Below are 8,709 nucleotides of genomic sequence, written 5' to 3'. Positions count from 1 at the left end.
AGAACATGGACAAATTGGAGTACAGGTAAAGCTTTACTTTCTAAAGAGGAAAGAGTCCCTCATATTAGCCAGGTGAAAAGGGTGTTTGACTACTTTTGTGGTTTAGATGATGTTCCTGATTTTGTCTCTGCTCAAAAATTATTACTGAGTAATATCATTTTTCTCTTGCTTCACCACCATTATCAACTAAACTTATTTCATGTTGATATTCTGTGAAATTATTGATATTCTATAACACAATACTACAGCTTAGCTTTTAGGGCCAGACCAGATCCCAGTGAACAATTGGCAAGAGATGTTTTTTCTTTCCTCACATCCACATGTATTTCACTTCAAATATATAGTTTTGATCTCATGAATAAAATGTCAAGGGTTAATATTTTATGCAGATAGTAAAGATCCATGCAGAGAAGTTCTTAGAAATAAGAATATACAGAAATACAGAGAATTTCTTATTTCTAAGAATAGCTATCTTGTCCATTCTTTAATTTCTGGCTTGTTTCATTTTTCCCAATGTCTTAGAATACACCCACCCTCTCTTAAATACATAGAAGTGATTCTTCTTTGTAACAAATTTCCAACACATTTAATTGTCAAGCAAAAATGGGATGAATTGCAAGGGAGTCAGAGAATTATTGATCAGATTCCTGAGAATCAACCTATATAATTCAAATAAAGAGATGTGAACAAGAAAGGAATAGTAACGCACCTAGCATCTAACAAGAGTGCAAACTTATCACGACTCAAGGACTTAAAGAACGTAGAGAAAATTAGGAGTCTAATGAGAACAGGGCTGTGGATGAAAGGCTGCCTGAAGAAATCTCGATAGAGGGATGCATCTACTGCCAGAGACAGGCTGCCAAAGCAGAGAGAGAGAGCAGAAGCAGGGACAAAGTGCCTACCATCTCCTAGTACCACATGACCTCCTGTCATAATTGCCTATTGGCTGCATTTGACTGGATCCGGGCATACTTGATACCCAAGGGGATGCAGTCAATATGCCTATGCTTAAAGCAGAGCATGAAAGAGAAATGTACATTAGTGGTTATACCTCTGCAGTAAGTCAAAAGCATGGGTCTTTCATTTACTTGGTGTGTGACCTTGAGCAAGATTCCCGGCCTCTCTGTATTTCAGTTTCCTCCTTTGTAAATAAGAATAATAACACTACTTATATCACAGGACTGTGATGAGGATTAGAGGTGCTAATATATAAAATGCTTGGAAATGTGCCTTGCCCAATATGAGTGACCCTAAATATGTATTTGTGGATATTATTGTTATTAAAAACTGTGATGCTCTTTTATTCACTCATAGCTAGAAACTGAGAGAGAATTATATAAGATTGAGAAGCCTTACTTCCCTCATCTGTTTAAATCATCATGTTAAACTAGAGGACCTCAAATGCCTAGATTGAGGGTAATGCAAATAATTAGTTGTAAAACATTGAGAAATTGAAAGCGAGAGTTAGAACACAATTCTTGCCATCTGATGCTAAGCTGTGTTTGTGCTTGCTTATAACATATTTTTCTGAGTACTTATTTATAAATTATATGAGTTTAGTTAACAAATATTTATTTAACTTTTTTTTAATATTAGGAATTGCAGTAGTTGGCAGGGACTCAGTAGTGAGCAAGACAGACATTGTCCCTGTCTCATGGAGCTTATAATCTTTTGGGAGAGAGACCTGAAAAAAAAATTAGCTACACAAGGGAGCATGTAATCATAAACTGTGATCATGCCTTCCAAGTAGAGGTACATGATGATTAGAATATATAGAGGAACCCAACATAGCTCAGGTTTATGGGATGTGAGGTAAGGACAGCATTTAAGAAAAATGAGACAATATACCAAGTTTTCTAGGCAGAAATAAACCTATAAGACAAACTGACATAAAACTAGTGTGGGTTAGAAGAAAAGTGAATTCAAAAGAGAGAGCAAAGCAGGGCTAGAGAGGAAAACCTGGGTCAGATCATGCAGAATCCTGCAAAAAAATTCTATGGAATTTGAGAAATAAATTTGAGATTTATTGATTATTGAAGTTGTGGGCATAAAAAAAGATCTAGAATACGTAGGAACTGAAAACAATAACAGGAGCAAAGTAGAGACTGGAACTTATATCAGTACAGTAGGAGAAAAAGAAAGAAAATGTGATCTCTATTAAAATCCCAATGACATTTTTTTACAATCCTAAAATTCGTACAGCCAAAGCAATCCACATGCAGAAGAATGAAATTAGACTCTTATCTTACAGCATACACAGAAATCAACTCAAAATGAATTAGTTAAATATAAGCCCCAAACTATAAAACACCCAGAAGGAAACACAGGGAAAGATCTTCACGGCATTGAGTTTGGCAATGATTTCTTGGATCTGACATCAAAAGGACAAACAACAAAATAAAAATTAGACATGTGGGATTCTATCAAACTGAAAAGCTCTACACAGCAAAGAAAATGAACAGAGTAAAAGAAAACCAACAGAATGGGATAAAATATTTGAAAATCATATATCTGATAAGGGGTTAGTGCCCAAAACATGTAAGAGACTCCTACAACTCAATAACAAAAAAACTGCACAAATAGCACAATCAAACAATGGGCTAAGGATTGGAATAGACATTTATACAAAGAAGACTATAAATTGCCAACAGGTATACGAAAACACAATCAACATTTCTAATCATGAGGGAAACACAAATCAAAACCACAATTCAATTATCATCTCACACCAGTTAGGATGGCTATTATCTATCTATCTATATTTATACATTTATTTATTTAGTTTTTAGGAAGCTTAGCCCGGAGCTAACTACTGCCAATCTTCCTCTTTTTGCTGAGGAAGACTGGCCCTGAGCTAATATCCATGCCCATCTTCCTTTACTTTATACATGGATGCCTACCACAGAATGACATGCCAAGCAGTGCCATGTCCACACCCGGGATCCGAACCGGCAAACCCAGAGCCGCCAAAGCGGAACATTCACACTTAACCGCTGCACCTCTGGGCCGGCCCCATATATATATAGATATTTATAAAGACACGTGTTGGAAAGGATGTAGAGAAAGTAGAATATTTGTACATGGTTGGTGGGAATAAAAAATGGTGTAACCTCTATGGGAAACAGTCTGGAGACTCCTCAAAAAGTAAAAATAGAACTACCATATGATTCTGGCAATCCCACATCTGGGTATATATCTGAAATAATTAAAATCAGGACCTATAAGACATGTTCATTCCTGGATTCATTGCAGCATTATTCACAATAGCCAAGAAATGAAAACAACCTAATTATCAATGAATGAATGGATAAAGAAAAGGTGATATATACATATAATGGAATATTATTCAACTTTAAAAAAGAAAGAAATCCTGGCCTATGTGACAATGTGGATGAACCTGGAGGAGGTTAGGCTAAGTGAAATACACCGGTGACAGAAGGACAAGTATTGCATGATTTCACTTACATGAGGCATCTAAAATAGTCAAAATCAAAGAAACAGTGTAGAATAGTGGTTCCCAGGGACTGGGATGAGGAGTGAATGAAAGTTATTGTTTAATGGATAGAAGGGCCAATAATAGATCAATAAGTTCTAGAGATCTGCTGTACAACACTTTCTTTATAGTTAACAATCCTATTTTGTGTACTTAAAATTTTGTTAAGATGGTAGACCTCATGTTGTGTTCTCACTACAATTAAAAAAAGAAACCAAAAAAAAAAGAAAGTGTGATGCCACAAATGACAAAGACTGAAACAGTGTACAACACTGTCAAATTTCAGAAGAAACCCAACCAAAACTTGAAAATTGTTCATTGTATTTATCAAAGTATGATAGTTAAGCTAGGAAGGACTGGCTCTGATGGTGGAGGGAAAATCTGCATTGGAAAAGGCAAAAGATTATGAGAAATTGAAAGATTAGACAACTTTTTCAAGAATTTTGGCTATTGATATGAGCTGTGTTTTACACACACACACACAGATCTACTCTCTATATATTAGATTTGAAAAAAAATTCTAGTTTGAAATTTGCGAAAGAAATGGATTTTACCATTAATAACAACACATTTCCCTTCTTGTGTAAATTCATCGAGTTAGAATCTGAAACTGTAGTAGAAATAGTTGTGTTTTCTCAGGGAGTTTTCTGGAGCATCTTGATACGATTTATAGTTCTGATTTGTGTTACTTTTTAAGCAAGTATATTTGAACACTTACTACTTACAGTGGAGTTTACTGAGTCCTTTACGTAAATTCATTCATTCAATACTCACGAAAACATACAAGATGTACCATTTTTACTTGATTTTACAAGTGAGGAAATTGAGGCTTAAAAGGAATATGGACAGTGGCCAATGTTTCATAAGTAAGTAACTCATAACTTAACAGCTGGTCTTATCCTTTCACAAAACTTGAGTTCTTATTCAAAGGAACCAAAGTTCGTTGTCTTTTTATGATGTTTCCAACAGTATAGACTACCTTTGCCCTCATGAAGATTGTCTGATTGGTACACTTCAGGCATGGTTCCTTCAGGAATATAGGTAATTAAAAGATGTTTTCTTAATCCCACAATATAATTTGTCCATCTCATCTCACTTTGAGAGAAACATGGAGGGAAAAATTAGACCTTTGATATCTCTAGAGGTTAAAGTTAAGATCCGAAGGGATTTAGAACTAATATATCACCCAAACAACTTCACAATGAGCTCACTGGGAGCCAGGATCATTGCTAAGCAGGTGAGTCATGTGGAGTTTTTATGTGGAATGAATCGCCAATCCTCCACCCATAATCTGGCTTCCCTTTAGAAATCTCCCTCCTTGGTAAACTGTGGCATTAAATGGAATCAGTCTGATTTTGGTGATACTACTGTTAACATCCTGATTGTATTTCCCACTTTCATGCTCTCTGCTTTTTGGCAGCTTCTAAAGGATACCGATTTGTACTTAAAATTCTACTTCATCTCCAACTCTCTCTCTCTGTCACACACTCCTTTAATGACCTCAAACTGGTTTAACTAGATAATCTCCTAGAATTACCCTCCTTCCTGCAGTTATACCTACAAAAGTGAGTTGTTCCTATATGGCAAGTGAGATTTTCTGTTTAAAATTCTCTTATGAGGATTGGTCACCAAGAATGACTCCACACATAAGTGTCGATAACTGGATTTTTTTTAAAGTCCATCCTTGGTCTTTGGAAACAAACATAAGGTAAGAATTTCCCTCTTAAATAAAGATTGGATACTCACTGTAATTTTTGAATCCTGAAATAAAATAGAAGTCTACAGTCAGCCCTCTGTATCTGTGGTTCTGCACCCCTGGATTCAACAAGCCATGGATTGAAAGACCTACAAAAGTTCTGTGTGTACTGAACATGTACAGAATTTTTTTATAATCATTATTCCCTAAATAATATAGTATAACAACTATTTACATAGCATTTACATTGTATTAGGTATTATAAGTAATCTAGAGATGATTTAAATTATATGGGAGAATGTGCATAGGTTATGTGCAAATACTACTCCATTTTATATGAGAGACTTGAGCCTCCCCAGATTTTGGTATCTGTCGAGGTCCTGGAACCAATCCCCAGGGGGATATCAAAGCATGATGTATTGGTATTTCACTTCTCTAATATTGCTTCTCAGAAAAGAGTTTGGTCTCAAACAAGACTCTAAGGCAATCAGACTCAAACCAGTTCATCCTAAACTTTTTTTCATGTCATGGATATTATTTATACGTATTTGGGAAACATATACACATTTTTGGAGGGAACATCTGATGGCTTAAGAAGTCAGGATGCCTGCACACCTGGAGTACACTGGTGGTACACAGTGTGCCTCTGCGGTCTGGTTGGTAAGCTCTGGTAGAGAGACCAAGCTTATGTAGTCCTGGAGTGAAGCATACTTGGCTTCAAAAAGCCTTGTAGAGTCTGATAAAGCACAGAGCAGGACCTGGATAACACTAGGCAGTGAGTAAATCAGGAAATATCTTGACTAATAGAGCAGAGGATAGGAGAGGAGAGGTTTCTTAAGGACCATTTTCTTCTTCCCTATGAGTGAACATTTTTTCTGTGCAAAGTATTTCTGTGCAAAAGTAATATACTTTTATTACTGAAATTATTTCTTTGGTTATTTTACCTTCTTTACCTTATTTCTCTAAAACAAACACACACACACACACACATATGTTCACGCTGATTGGAATTTTATTCTTGTAAACATAAAGATCTATAGGTTCTATATGCTATAATATTAAAATATTTCTGTTTGAGGTATAATCACAATTCTCCTTAGTATAAAATGATTAAAATAACCTATGTATTTCTAATTTTGATGAATAATCTTTAAATATAATTTTAACTTTCATTTGAAATTTGTCTTATTACTGAGATGAGAATGTCTCTTGATGAAAGGAATTATCTAAATGCCAAAATTGTTTAGAACTCTGAATATTTTTACAACTTGGAGCAACGAATCGTAAGATTCCAGATGAGTTAAAAATATTTTTACTTGTAAAGTAGGAGAAGGGTGGATTTTGAAAAGGGGAGACCAAAACAAAGCAAAAATACAAGAGCACAGGTGCCTTCCAAGGCAAATCATTTCCAGAAAGAAATAAGTATGGAAATGGAGAAACTGAAAAGTAATTTTTTAAAACTATTCTTGTCCTTGTAACACTTGATGGGTCTTTTTATATGAACACAGATAGGCATACTCCAGTTTGAATTCCACCAGCACGGTAGAGTCATGTACTCAACTAATTCAACCATAAGTTAAGAAAACAAAACTAAAAAAAATAAATAAATAAGTTTGAAACTATGGCTATGCTCTGCTTGTCATTCTAATCAGTGAATTTCTTCTTTAGATTATCGTTTCTCAAACATGGCTGTATACTGGATCCACCCGGGGAGTTTTAAAAATACTGAAGCCTGGGTGCTACCCAAACCTTCTGATTAATTTGGCAGAGGGTACCTGGACACTAGGATGTTAAAAACTCCATAGATGATCCCAATGTGCAGTAAAATTAGAGTCAAAACTTGCGTTAGGAAAGATGAAGTTTCACAAGAAACAATCATGCTTATTAAGGAAATCTTTGGGTAAAATGTGTCAGTGATTTCAAGAATTTTCCCTCACAATTGAAAGAGGTGAGGAAATGATTGAGTAAATGGTTAGACTGTGGAATAGCTATTGCTTCAGAACAACCTACAGAAACTAATTGGAAGTTATGAAGAAAAACTACTTTTAAAAAACTAGAAGAATTCATAAAATAATGTAGAGAGTTATAAGGTAGATGCAAAGCCATAAGTGATGTGTTTTATGAGTAGTTTAACAGACATTCATAGGCAATTTTGTTTTCACATGATTTTTAAGTTTTTTGAATTTTGAAATCCAAACTCTACCTCAATAAGCAACTCCACAGTAAACTTTGCTTTTCTATCATTAATTTGGTGCCTGTATATTCCACTTGATGGTAAATATCCTCCATAGTTAATGCTCTCATTGAGGCATTTATCTTCTCATATGGTTCCCTCTGAGGTGGTTTGACATGTACTTTGGAGCCACCATAAATCCTGAAGTTATATAAAAGAGATAGCAAAAGAACCTGTAATGCATAGATGGTCTTTGTTATTTTAAGTAAAATATTATGATAAATCATAAATAAACCTTTCCATCTGACACCATTTTTCAGTGAAGGTGGTCTGCTTTACTTTTACTTTGTATAGTAGCCTTGCTGTTGTTCTCCATTATATTTTCATATGTCTTCACAGCTGGAATTGATATAAAAGACTTTGTGAGAAAAAATTGAGTATGTTCAAGTCCCATATGCAAGTAAGATAACCCTTAATTCTAAATATTCTTGAATGAAACAGTTGTTCACCAGGCAGGAAAGCATTGCATAATAACTTTTTAAAAGCTCAGGCTCCTGCAATTTTCTTGGCAAAGTTTATGTAAAGCTTAGCAATCTTCGGTAAACTACAGCTTTTATGTTTGTCATCTCTAAGCTATAAAACTTTTGCTTGATACTATAGCAAAATGGATGCATTAGCCAACCTTATTTTTCTATCTTAGTGACTGACGCTGAACAAGCAGGCCACTAGACTTTGGACAGCATAGCTTGATGAAAACGAATATGTGCTGTACTGTCACACTCATACTATACCATCTATTCTCTGTGACCACAGCCAAAACCCTGAGATTTTTCAATTGTTAATCAGGAATAATGGGATAGAACCTTCTTCATACCATTAGGAACAGACTATCATAAGTGAATCCACGTATTGCACTAAGTAGAGTATCTGATAAGAACAGCACTCAATTGCCACAGATAAATATTAATGATAGTAATAAATACAATTTGAAATATGAAGAATTTACATATGATGATCTCTCAACACTCCTTTCTTTCTTAACATTTTATGATTCCACTTTGGGGAAAATAAAGCCAGGAGAAAAAAATAAAGTTTAAATGGGATAATATTGGGTTTAATGAGTCTTTTACAGACATAAGTTCTGCCTCTTTGGCAGGTATACAAATAATTACAATTATTCTGAAACACATCAAGAACTCTACCTACCTGTGCATATATGTTTCCATAAAACTTTACCTACGACTGAATACCTCCTTAGGATGCATTGCTAAAACGTGAATACTAGAGTAAACGCTTTGGATATTTTAAGCCTTTGAAATATATTGACACATATTTACGGGGAAAGAT

Source organism: Equus przewalskii, chromosome 11 (assembly GCF_037783145.1).
Source record: "Equus przewalskii isolate Varuska chromosome 11, EquPr2, whole genome shotgun sequence".
In the NCBI taxonomy this organism is placed as follows: domain Eukaryota; kingdom Metazoa; phylum Chordata; class Mammalia; order Perissodactyla; family Equidae; genus Equus; species Equus przewalskii.
The sequence above is the reverse complement of the archived record's forward strand: the minus strand, read 5'-3'. Positions refer to the sequence as shown.